Raw genomic sequence first — 11,852 nt, forward strand, 5'->3', positions numbered from 1 at the left:
TGCACAATTGAATGCAGCAGTCCTGGGCTGGGGCTGGAAAGCCTGCAGTTCTAAAAAGCTCCCTAGTAATGCCCTGGGGCTTGTTACTGGACTGCCCTTGGAGCAGCCTGCTAAGCCTTATGAAGGATAAAAGGGAGGCCGAGAGACTTGAAAGAGCTTGTTAGGGCAGAGTAGAGACTTGATTCTTCTTGTGCTTAGAGTGGTTGCTGCCCAGCATGGGCACTGCTGGCAGGGCTGGGTGGGTCTTAGCAGAAAATACCCTCCTGTGACCACACCTGGGATCTTGGAGCAGGGGCTCTTTCTCAGATGCTCTGGGTAGATGTAGATCCCCAGAGCTCTTGACATGAGCCCGTGGGCCTCAGCAGCTGGGAATCTGGATAGGAGTGGATCACTATGTGTTCCTTCCAGGGCTTCAAAGGGCGTGGGAAGGGAGGGGCACTTTGAGGCATGTGTCTATTGAGAGACGCTGCAGTCCCTAACCCCAGGCCACTGTGGGAGATGCCAGGCAGGGCCAGTTGGATAGGCAGGGGAGTGTATGGCATCAGGGTAGAGGGGAATGAGTGTTTTTAGTAGAAATCAGAGGATGTGAGGCTCTGTTTCTGTCCACACCACCATGAGACCTTGGGCAGGGGGAGTAAACCTCTCTAGACCTCACCAGTGTAATACGGTACAAACAAAACAGAGAAATCTACTCCTATATGCAAAGCCTACCTGGCTGTAGAGTGGATCAAGGAGTCTAGGATATTAGTAAAGAGCCTGGGCTTTGGAGAGAGACAGACCTGCAGGTGGAACTGGGCATTAGTAGTTCTTGATTGATGTGGGCATGTTACTTAATGCCTTTAAGCCTTGGTTTTCCCATCTGTAAAATATACTTACCTTGAAGGCATGTTGAGAAGATGAAATGCAATCAGGTATGGAAAGTACAGGGCATGCAGGAAGCACTTCATACATGGTTGTTGCTGTGATTATTGCTATTATTATTACTTCTGCCTTTATTGGTGGTGTGATTTACTTACCTATTTACCTTTTTTTTTTTTTAAAAAAAAGAGAAGTCTGTGCCTGGGTTGGCCAAGCAGGCTACTTGAGGGGGATGAAGCAGGAGGAGTGAGTGGCCCCCGGCCCTGCTTCACAGGTTTGTAGGTGATTCAGAACATGCCTAGGCAGTGACCGATCATCTCAGGCTTGATTTCCACCTGGTTGAAGGTCTTGTGGTTGTAGATGCCCACCATGCTGGCCACCTTCTCAGGCAGAATGATCATGACCCGCAGGTGTGTGTTCACCACCGCCGGCTTCTCCTTGGGCGGCGCCCTCCTTCTGGGCCTCGCGCAGGCACTTCTGCAGGGATGCTGCTCCCTCCACAGGCCTCTGTTCAGCATCTGATGCTGTCGTGCGCTGTGCAGCTGCATAAGCTGCTGGTAGAACACATCCAACGTCTGATCAGGGTCCACGCTGCGGCAGGTGAACTTGCGGAAGGTCTGCTTCCTCTGCTCCACTTCTGCCGTCTTGTCGGTTCTTCGGCAGCCTTATTTACTTTTATACTTACTAACATTTGCCTTGTTCAAAAAAGTATTTGAGTGGCCCATATACATGGAATAAGATAGCCTGATAAATAAACTACCAAGAAGTAGAAAAAGAAGTATTGGGTAATTGGCAGCAGCAGCTGAAAACGTGGGATGCCCTCTTTGTGGGGTTCTCCAGGAAGACCAGGTCTGCTGAGGGGTGGGCTGCAGATTGGGCCTGGCCATCTAAGATTGGGAGGGCTGCACCGGAGGCATGGTGACATGTCTTTACATCAGGGGGTAGGGGATGATCTTGTGGAGGCCAAGAGTTTAGAAGGATAGCAACTCACCTGGCTTGGAGGGGAAGACAGAGTCAGGTCTTGGACTTTTGCATCTTTGGACTCACTCAGTCACAGCTTCTGTGTTTTTCTAGTTGGTAAGTAGAATGTTCATTCATAGAGATATGTGCTATGCTGTAAAGAGCTGGGTTAGAGAATAGAGGTAACATTTGTTTTGGAAAACTTCACCTCTACTATCTATTCTTTCTCTTCCTTTTGTCACCTCCAGGCATTGCCAAGTGTCTCCAGAGGCTATACTTTTTCTTATTTCTCTTATTTTTTATTACTTCATAACTGGTAAGGGTTTTAGACATTGGCCCTTCCAAGAAGATTTCTATTTTAATGGGAGTGGGGAGAGGTCTCCTTATGAGCCACTGTAGTGATAAGATATGGTGATAAACTCTGTTGATAAATAGTGAAACTTAAAAAGTAGAACAAAACATTCTCTATCCCCAAACCCTCAACTCAAATCCTAGAGAATTGTACTGAAGAAGTTCTGTCTAACTGAGCATTCCGGAGTCCACCAAATCAGAGTCCTGAATTACAGCTCTGACATTGACTAACAGGTCACTTAATCTCTCTGTGCCTCAGTTTTCTTATCTGTAAGAAAGATGGGGATAATAGTAGTATCCACCTCACAGGGTTGCTGGGGTTAATAAATGACCTAATAATATAAAGAACCATTAGATTTTGGTGGCCAGTGGTGTTTCAATTACAAAAAAAAGTTGGATATTAGAGTAGTTCAGTCTTTTGATCACAAAATAACTTGATTTGCACAAGTTGACCACTGGCATCTTGGGGTCCCTCAAAGTTTTCACCAGTGGGTTGGGAGTCCAGCAGAACAGATTAAAAATGTGGAAAACAATGTCCTTTTGTGATTCATCAAGTCTGATTAGCAGTTGGAATGTTCATGGAATGGATCCTATTTGGTTAAATAATGGAAATCAACATTCTTTTTAATTGGCAATGAAGCATTGAAGTGTTGGGGATGAACAGTCCCTGGTTTGATGGCAGGTCCAGATTTCCCCAGCCTTCTCTTTGACCGTGGTCTTCAGCTGCTGGATCTTGAACCAGAATACAATTGCAAGAGCACAGTGGAGAGAGCGCAGGATCAAACATTAAGACTGAGTTATGCATGGGACTGGATAGATGACAAATTTTGTGAGTCTTGGTTTCTCCATCTCTAGAATGAACACTACAAAACTTCCTTCATAGTGCTGTTAGGAGGACTAAAGGAGATGATGTGTTTGAAATGTTTTGGAAATGATTAAGGATAATGCAAATATTTATTATTGTTTTATCCTCGAAATGAATTGACTCATGTAATTGCTTCTAGACGGAAGCCCAGATGGGTTCAATGCCTTGCTCAGGATGAATTAGAGGGAGGAGGCGATGTGCCTTGGGGCCATAATGGGGCTGAGCTTAGCAGTCACCTCCCGCACTTGTCCAACATGTCCAGGTGTCTGCTGATCAGGAACAGATTTGAGTCTGTTGGTTTTTTGTCTGCTTGGTTGAATTGTAAAGATCTGTGCTGTGTGTTGTATTAGGTTCCATTCTGTGTCCAATCACTGATTAATTCTGTGACTCAATTAAGTCGTGTAGGTCTGGTGTCTCCACGAAATGGGTAACCTTGGCTCTGCCTGTCTCAAAGGGAATTTGGAAAGTAAAGGCAACTAAAGGATTGAAAGTAAAAGCACTTCTTGGAAGATGCTTCCATTCTGGAGGCAGAATAGCATCGAGTTTATGTGCACAGACTCCTGAGTCAGATGCCTATGTCTGAATCATAGCTCTGACACTGACTACTAGGTCCCTTAACTTCTCTGTTCTTCAATTTTCTCATCTGAAAATTGGGGATAACAGTAATAAGTTGGGATTGTTGTGAGGATTTAATGCTGAACGGCTTCAAATGGTGCCTGGTCCAGGTGCGTGCTCTGCACTTGTTAACTACAGTAAAGTAGGGCCTGTCCTTTGTCCCCTTGGAAGGTAAGATTCCTGCAGAAGAAATCAGGGATGTCTGGGACACTTTGGTCCCTATTTTTTTGTAGTATTGTCCCTCATAATTCACTGGTAGGGGGACAGTTTGCCAAGTTCTCTGCCAATCTTTGTAAAAAAGTGGAATAAAAATGTTTAAAGATAAATCTCCAAATATTAACCTTTCCCTGACTGTCCTAGAGCCCCAAAAGCAGATTTGTATTTATATGAACTTATGGGGAAAGAGGCCTTTAGTGGCTGAATTAATGCATGCAATGAGTTGTTCAGTGGTAGTTGTACCATCACAATGGAAATCTCTCACGTTCTAGAACTGATGGACAAGGTCATGCTACAAAGTTGATCAGTTAATTCTACCTTTTATTTGTAGAATCTGTCTTCCCAAATGCTGAAAGGAATGCTGTCTGTTCTCTGACCTGTTATTCCAAGTTCAGTGCAGGCACGCAGCTGCCCATTTTGTAGACCATGAGCCTAAGACCCAGAGGCACATTTACTGGCCATTTTTACCACGAATACTGATAATGGTTGTGTTATTTTGACACCTGTCATGACGATTTTGGACACTTCTTACTGGATAGAAATCCCACTTGAAGGAACTTTGGAGTGTTTCATAGGAAAGCATGCTGGCCTAGGCCTGGTTTAGGAAGGGTTAGTTGTCATTCATTATGAGTGTTTGTAGAAAAATGCAATCAACATGACATTTCTGATATAGCATCACCCAAAGAATACCAGTGTTGATGTAGCTGGACACAAAACACTGTCCAGCTGACTGGGGTCCCAGCTCTGTGTTGTAGCTGGTCCTGCCCTCAGAAGGTTTGGGTGTCCTTGCTGAGGCTAGAAGGAAAGAAAACAGAGCTGGGTGAGCCGGATCACCAGGAGCTCTGGATCCACGTGTGCCGAAGTGCTATTTGGGATAGAACATGACTGAATTTGTGCCCCAGGACATCTGCTCCTGGTGCAGCAGTGAGGTTTCCAAGAAAGCTTTGCATTGCTCTATCTCCCCTCCTAGAATTGTTTCTATTATTGTTCATAAAGAAAAGAGTTTTTTTTTTTCATTTCCAATCATACAGGTAAAATTTGTCCAGTGGAATTCAGTGCTCTGGGCCAAAGGGGAGGAAAATGCCATCCTAGCCGTTTCTTATTGGCAACTGTAGTTAGGTCCGGTGTATGTTGTTATGCAGGGTATGGCATAGCGCAATATTCTTGGAAATCGTGGGAACATTAGGTATGAGCCTTGGCATCTCGGATTCAGGAGCTGTGTCAACATTTGGGCTGTAGCATTCTCTTATCTGTTCACTCAACGAGTTTTTTTCCCCTCCTGTTTACTCCTCATCCTTTCTAGAAGAGAAACATTTTTTCTAGAAGAGAATGTTTTGGAACATCTGAGGGTCTTGTAGTATGTGCTGCGGTAGGCTTCCCAGCTCCCCCCTTCAAAACCAAGAGATGTTGGCTCCTGCTGATTCACAGCTGTACTCTCTGGAACCAGCCCTGGAAGAAGGAAGCTGCCTTGTCCAATCTTACTCCTTCTCCCAAGGGCTCCCTGCATCCAATTATTAGTTACTTGAGAATAGGAAAGCCTGGTTCCCTTGCTTTAACTGGGGCAACTCAGAAGGGCATCTCAGCTCCTGAGTTCCCTACGGGATTGTCACAAAGGCGACAGCTGCATCACGCGGTTCAACTCTCCCACTGTCCTTTTCTGTTTCCCCCTCTCTCTTACAGGTATTATTTCCAAGCGTGCTCCCCAATTTGCTCTTGCACCGAATCTCTGTCATGGAGTCTGTTTCTAGGAAATCTGATCTGAGGTAGATCCCTTGGAGCCATGATTAGGGATGAAGTGGTGACACTGGTCTCTGACCCTTTTTATCTTTTCCAGAAATGTTTCCTAGTCATTCTTTCCTAAGAATGATCTTGGAGGCAGGGCTTCTGAGCCTGTCTAGGCCGATATTATTTCCATGCATATATATGGAAAATCTGGAAGGATACCCAATGAGCTGTTAACAGTAGGAGAGGAAGTGAGGAGTGAATTTCTATTTTACCTTTATAAACTTCAGAATTGTCTAAATAGTAAATAAAAATGCATAATGTATCAACTCTATAATTATTATATTTCTTACTTATTAGTCGACTTTAATATCTGAGTGTGACCAGTGCACAGCCCATGTATTCACCATCGCTGGTCCTCTGAGTGTTTAGTGGAGAGGCCATGGTGGGGTGAGGGGTGGGGGAGTGGGGATGACTCCCAGCTGTAGGGGTCAGCTTCCTCTACCTCCTTATGTTTTAAAAAAATTTATTTATTTTATTTTTGGCTACGCTGGGTGTTGCTGAGCGCGGGCTTTCTCTAGTTGCGGTGAGCGGGGTCTACTCTTCGTTGCAGTGCGTGGGCTCCTCATTGCGGTGGCTTCTCTTGTTGCGGAGCACGGGCTCTAGGCGCGTGGGCTGCAGTAGTTGTGGCACACGGGCTCAGTAGTTGTGGCTTGCGGGCTCTAGAGTGCAGGCTCAGTAGTCGTGGCGCACGGGCTTAGTTGCTCCGCGGCATGTGGGATCTTCCTGGACCAGGGCTCGAACCCATGTCCCCTGCATTGACAGGTAGATTCCTAACCACTGCGCCACCAGGGAAGCCCTCTACCTACTTATTGACATGAGTCAAAGCAGAGCAATGCTCTGTACCCTTTACCACAATGAATGGAGCCCTCTTACCCTAGTGTTTGAAGAAGTGTTTGCTAGTTTTTTTTTTATAGGGGATGACATAATTCATGGAAAGTATCTAAGGTGGCTGGGAAAATGCTTAATAAATGATGATTATTTTACCATTATTATTATGTTGTTGTTGTTGTTGTTACTGGGTTTTGTATTAGAGCATTAGCTCTGGAGTTTTTACCAGAAGGGTTCCCCTTCCTGCCCCTGGAAAGCAGGAGAATTTAATGCAAAGTGAGCGCTGTGATGGGGCTCTGTCCCTCCAGTTCTTTCATGGGCCAGGAAACTGTGTCTGGTCGCTGGTCTGCTGATGCAGGATGGTTAGGAAGAGGGACCCCTAGAAAGCTGCACTTCTTTCTGAAAGTTTCCTTTAGCATTTAGGGCTACCTCTTTGGCATTATCTATAATGCAAGATGTCAAAGACTGATTCTTTTCCATTGGGGGACAAGGATGAATTGCCTTCACTTTGGGGAGGGCAAAGAAGAGTGAACCCTCATACTCACTCCCCTCTCTCCCATATGTGAGCCCTAGTCTTCTGTGTCTCTCCCCCAGGTAGCACTGAACACAAGGTGTCAAAGGACAAGCAGGCCACAGAAATAGAGCCTGTTAAAATAATTTACCAATTCGACAGTAATCCACAAAATGGAAACCCAGATCCTATGCCTTGTTGTTCTAAGAAAAGTTACCTCCAGCCCCCTTGCCTCAGTTTACTCCTGTGGGACATTGAAGTAGCCAAACAGAGGCTGGAGAGATGGAGGTGGATGTTTGTGAAGTGGGACCTGGGGCAAATCCTTTCTTATTACCTGTCTGGCCTCCCTCACAGTGCTGTTTGGGCCTTAATTGGCTGGGTTAATGAATGTGGCTATATAAAGCAGATTGTATATAAATATAAGATCAATGAAAAATATAGTTTATTTGCTTTAAATAAACTCTTCAAATAAATGTCTTCCTGGAAATCAAATGCTACAGTGCAGCTACCATGATAGATAGATGTGGATAAAAAGAAGCAGCTTTGCTCTGGGGCAGTGTTTTCCAAATGTGTTCCAAGGAACCCTAAACCCAAAAGATGTTGCTTTGAAAAAAGGCTGCATGTATTGATATTTGTCTGTGTGTATATATTTGTGTGATCAACATGTTTGGGAAACAAAGCGTGCACTTTAGAAGGAGGGAGGCTCTAAAAGTGAATTCATATAAAGAAGGAAAAAATAAATCAAATTATACAATTATTAAACATGCTGACAAATGCTACAAACATGACAAAATCTAGAAAACTAACATAATATTTTGAATTAATTACTTGACATACTTCTATGATACTTTTCCTTCTATATTCTTTGTTCACCTCTTTGTACACAACAATTTTGTAATATTTTCTACAGAGAGAATAGAAAGATAATTTAGTCTTTCTCTAACATGGCTGATAGAAATTTGTCTTTTATTATTGACAATTAAGAAAATGTCAGCTTTGCTGCTTGTAATTGGTAATGTCATAACTTTTTAGGTTGTTGACAAACTTGGGACAACCTCTATCCAGTTTGCTTTGTATGTAAGCTGTAAGATTTCAGGGTGTTTCAGGTTTTCTGGTATAGTAATTCATCTTACCTACTCTTTACATTGATGACCCTCATTAACCTACCAGTGCCTTGGAAGGGCTCCATGTAGTGAGGGACCCTGACACTTAAGCTTCATCCACTTCAGGGTAAATTTGCCTTTGTATAAGACTCCTTCCCCATCCCCAAGCATTTATTTGGAAAAATTTCAAACCTAAGGAAAAGTTAAAAGACTTGTACAATAAACATTTATATACCATTCACCAAGATTCACCAACTGACATTTTTCTACATTTGCTTTACCTCTTTCTTTCTTAACCTATACCTCCCTGCCTTCCCCAACTAAACACACACACACAAACACACTTCAGACTACATCTTCTAGGAATAAGGACATTTTCCTACATAATCACAATACTATTACCATGCTCAACAAATGTAACATAGATATAATAGTATTAAGTTTCCCCCTACAACCCTTGGGAGGACAGCTTTGGAGACCTTAGTACACACCCTGAGCTAAGGAGAGTCAGCAGGCCTGGGCCCAGAGGGGGCAACTAAGTGTGACAGCCAGGGTTCCTTACGTGGACTTGCTTCCCCGGAGTCACTTCACAGAGTCATTAATAAGTTTTGTGGGTGTTTTTTGTTTTTTATTTTTATGTTTGTTTGAGAACTGTCCTTTGAAAGAGTCCTAGAGAGGAGCTGACTCTGTAAAGATGGTGCTCCCCAGAAACCAGAGGGCCAAACGAGCTGGCAGAGGAGATGAGGAACCCTGGAGATGCCATCCCAGCTGTTAACTGGAGTGCCCCAGGAGAGGCCCTGGGGAGGCACTGATGAGGTGGAACTGGAGGTGGCCACTGTTGAGAGCTGCCAGATGTGGGGACAGACAGGAGAAGGCACCCAGCTGCTGCCACGCATAGCAGCTTGCACTGAGACTGAGACCCTGGCAGGAAGCCCTTCCATTGGAAGCAGAATTTCCCATCGTTCTCCTGCCTGGGCAAGTGACTAAGGGAGAAGATTGGAATATCAGTTAACCTTTCTCCAATGTGATTTCCTCCGCTTTAAACCAGGGGACTGGATAAGATGACTGTTTTTCATGACTTTTTAAAAAAATTAACAAAACGAAGCCTTCTGTGGGAGCCCGATTAGGTAGAAGTACAGCTGCTCTACTTGAAGAGGAAGTTGGGGCCCCAAAGCCTTCCCAGAAGCCCCACCCCCTCACCTTCTTCTACCTCTCAATGGCCTCTGAAAGGAGTTCTGGGTTTTTACAAAGAGATTCCATCTGGAATAAAAAACAGAGATCTAAAATATTTTCCTCATTTCAAACATGCAAATGCAGGCAGAAAATTGATTAATTGGAATCCTGCATGGAATGCGTTTGTGAGTGCTGGTTTAGGAGGCAAAGGAAGTGCCTCAGAACCATGTGTTTATATAGCTGGGGAGGAGAGTCATCGAAGGACCCCAGAATCATTACGACTATAGGCTCTGATCAGGGCTAAGAGGACCAGATAAACCCCAGTCCTGCGGCTGTGACTCTTGGATATAGGAAGTCAACAAAGCCTTGGGGTCCAAGTTTGAATGCATCCCAAGTGCCTTCTAAAGGCTTCATCCTTTCTGTTCTGCTTACCACGGGTCTGCATTGATACTGTGTACACTGGCTATAGCCTTTAGGCTTCCTAGAAAATATGAACAATTCTGGTAGTTTTGGGAAGCTCTATCCTATCCAATTCTTGTTGTAGAAGAGGGTATATTCCTTCTACCTTTGCACAAGATCCATAAGAGTATGAGAATACTAGATAGGACGTACGCTTCCAGAAGATTTTAATTTTCAGAGGACATCTCGTGACCTCATTTGATTCTCACAACAAATCAGAAAAGTAGGCATTAGGCTCATTTTTCAGATGGGCAAACAGAAGCCAAAGAGAAGGTAATGCTCATGGTTACTTGCTCATGGCTACATGGCTGACACCCAGTGAAGCTGGGACTGGGTTTTCTGATTCTGCTAAGCCAGCCCCAGACGGCCACTTCTATCCAGATATTAGATCAAATGCAGGTGCCTAGAAAAGAGTTTTGTTGCTGTGGCTCCTGTGGGGAAGATTAGCCATAGGCATCATTAAAGGTGGTACTATGACCCCTTGACACCAAGTGCCTGCTCCAGGTTCCAAACTCCACAGCACATGTTGGTATCCACTGGGGAGGGTAGTGCTACCTGCTCCTGCCCGGCCTCCAGCTGTAATTGCTTTTCCTCTTGCTCCCTGGGGCAGTAGGATGTGGCAAGAGTCTACAGGTCTGAATACTGCTCGTAACTCCACTGCCAACAGGTTATGTGTCTTCAGCAACTTCTCTGAGCCTCAGAGGATATTGGAGTACATCCTTGTTTCTCAAAGTGCTGTGCTTGGGCCAGCTGTGACAGAGACGTTGTGTGTGCGCAAGTGCCTGGGTGGCTTTCAGTCCCACTGCAGCAGAATCTCTGGGGCTGGGTCACAGGCTCCTCTGGTGATTTGGTGGCTACCACTAGACTGAAGGGTCCCCAGGTGTCCTTCCAACTCAGTGCCTCCTTTCAGCAGTAACCCTTTGCCTTGACCCTGGAGGGGCTGAGGTTTCTATAGGGAGAAGGTGGCACTTGACTTAACTGCAGATTTAAGAAGCTGTTTCAGGCAAAGACTTGCAAAAACTTGAGAGTCTAAGGAGGAAGTTAGCAAACAGGTGGTACAGGTGTGGTATGAGAAGATGTCCTTCATGCTTATTTCAGGAACTGCTCTAAGTTCTTAAACTCTGCTCATGCCAAGCAAGTGTGTGGGGACTGTCTTGCCTCTCATTAAAGCCAAAATAAATTAGTCTTCTGGGGAGATGCCTCTTGCTGTCCTCTGCCTCTCTGTCTTAATTCAGGGGCTGTCTGGGCTTTGCACCCAAAGGAAGACCTGAATTCTTCCTTCCATTTCCCTGGGCAGACATGGCTGAAATGACTTACTGTATTGACTAAAGAAGTGATACCAGGAGCACTGAGATGAGGAAGAAGGCCAGCAAAAGAGTCACATTTAAAAATATGTGCAATGCTTATTACAATTGTTTTGTGCACTCCTATGGTGTCTTAAAAGATTTCACACTTTATAAGGTCTGCCTTCCAAACTGAATGTGATATTGTCGTGTACTCAGGTTGCATATAAAAGTAGCTAAAACAGCCTAAAGAGCTAGTTTTAGGATTAGACTCACGAATCAGTGTTAGATAGTTGATACTTACAAGCTTGAATATTTTAATACGCTGGGGTTGATAAAGTTATCAAAAGTGTCATGGCAAGAAGTCAAATCCTAAAGGGAGGCCATTGTCTTAAAAAGTGGTTAACATTTATAGCTTATATGGGAACATAAGTCTTACTCACCTAAGACTACAGAAATTATGGTTTTTTGATGCAGCAACATGTGACCTGTACGATTTAATATGAAGTACAAGAAGTGCTGCCAAGTGAGTGGGACATCTTGCTAGATAAACTTCTGGTTATCTATTGTCTCTCTATGTAATTCAAAATCTATTACTGTTAGCTAATGCCTGTAGATTATTATTAGCTGCCCATGAGATAAATTTTAGGTATACTCTTTTCTGTGGGGTCCAGAAGGCTGTAGTTTGGAAATGAATTCTGGTCAAGAAGTGGGCGTGATCCACTAGAACATTAAGAGGTGCTGTTTGGAGCAAGGATATAAAATTGGCCCCCACCAGAGTTCTGACCCTTTTATTCTCATTCTTTAATTCTTCAAAGATCATACACGGCACATCCAAGGCCAAA

General features: G+C 44.2%; 1 pseudogene; it reads right to left on the reverse strand.

Moving 5' to 3' along the window:
• Positions 1-1,077: 1,077 nt before the first annotated feature.
• LOC118905753 lies at positions 1,078-8,178 on the reverse strand (annotated as a pseudogene).
• Between the last annotated feature and the right edge of the window lie 3,674 nt (positions 8,179-11,852).

The sequence above is a fragment of the Balaenoptera musculus genome, chromosome 13, assembly GCF_009873245.2.
Source record: "Balaenoptera musculus isolate JJ_BM4_2016_0621 chromosome 13, mBalMus1.pri.v3, whole genome shotgun sequence".
Taxonomy (NCBI): domain Eukaryota; kingdom Metazoa; phylum Chordata; class Mammalia; order Artiodactyla; family Balaenopteridae; genus Balaenoptera; species Balaenoptera musculus.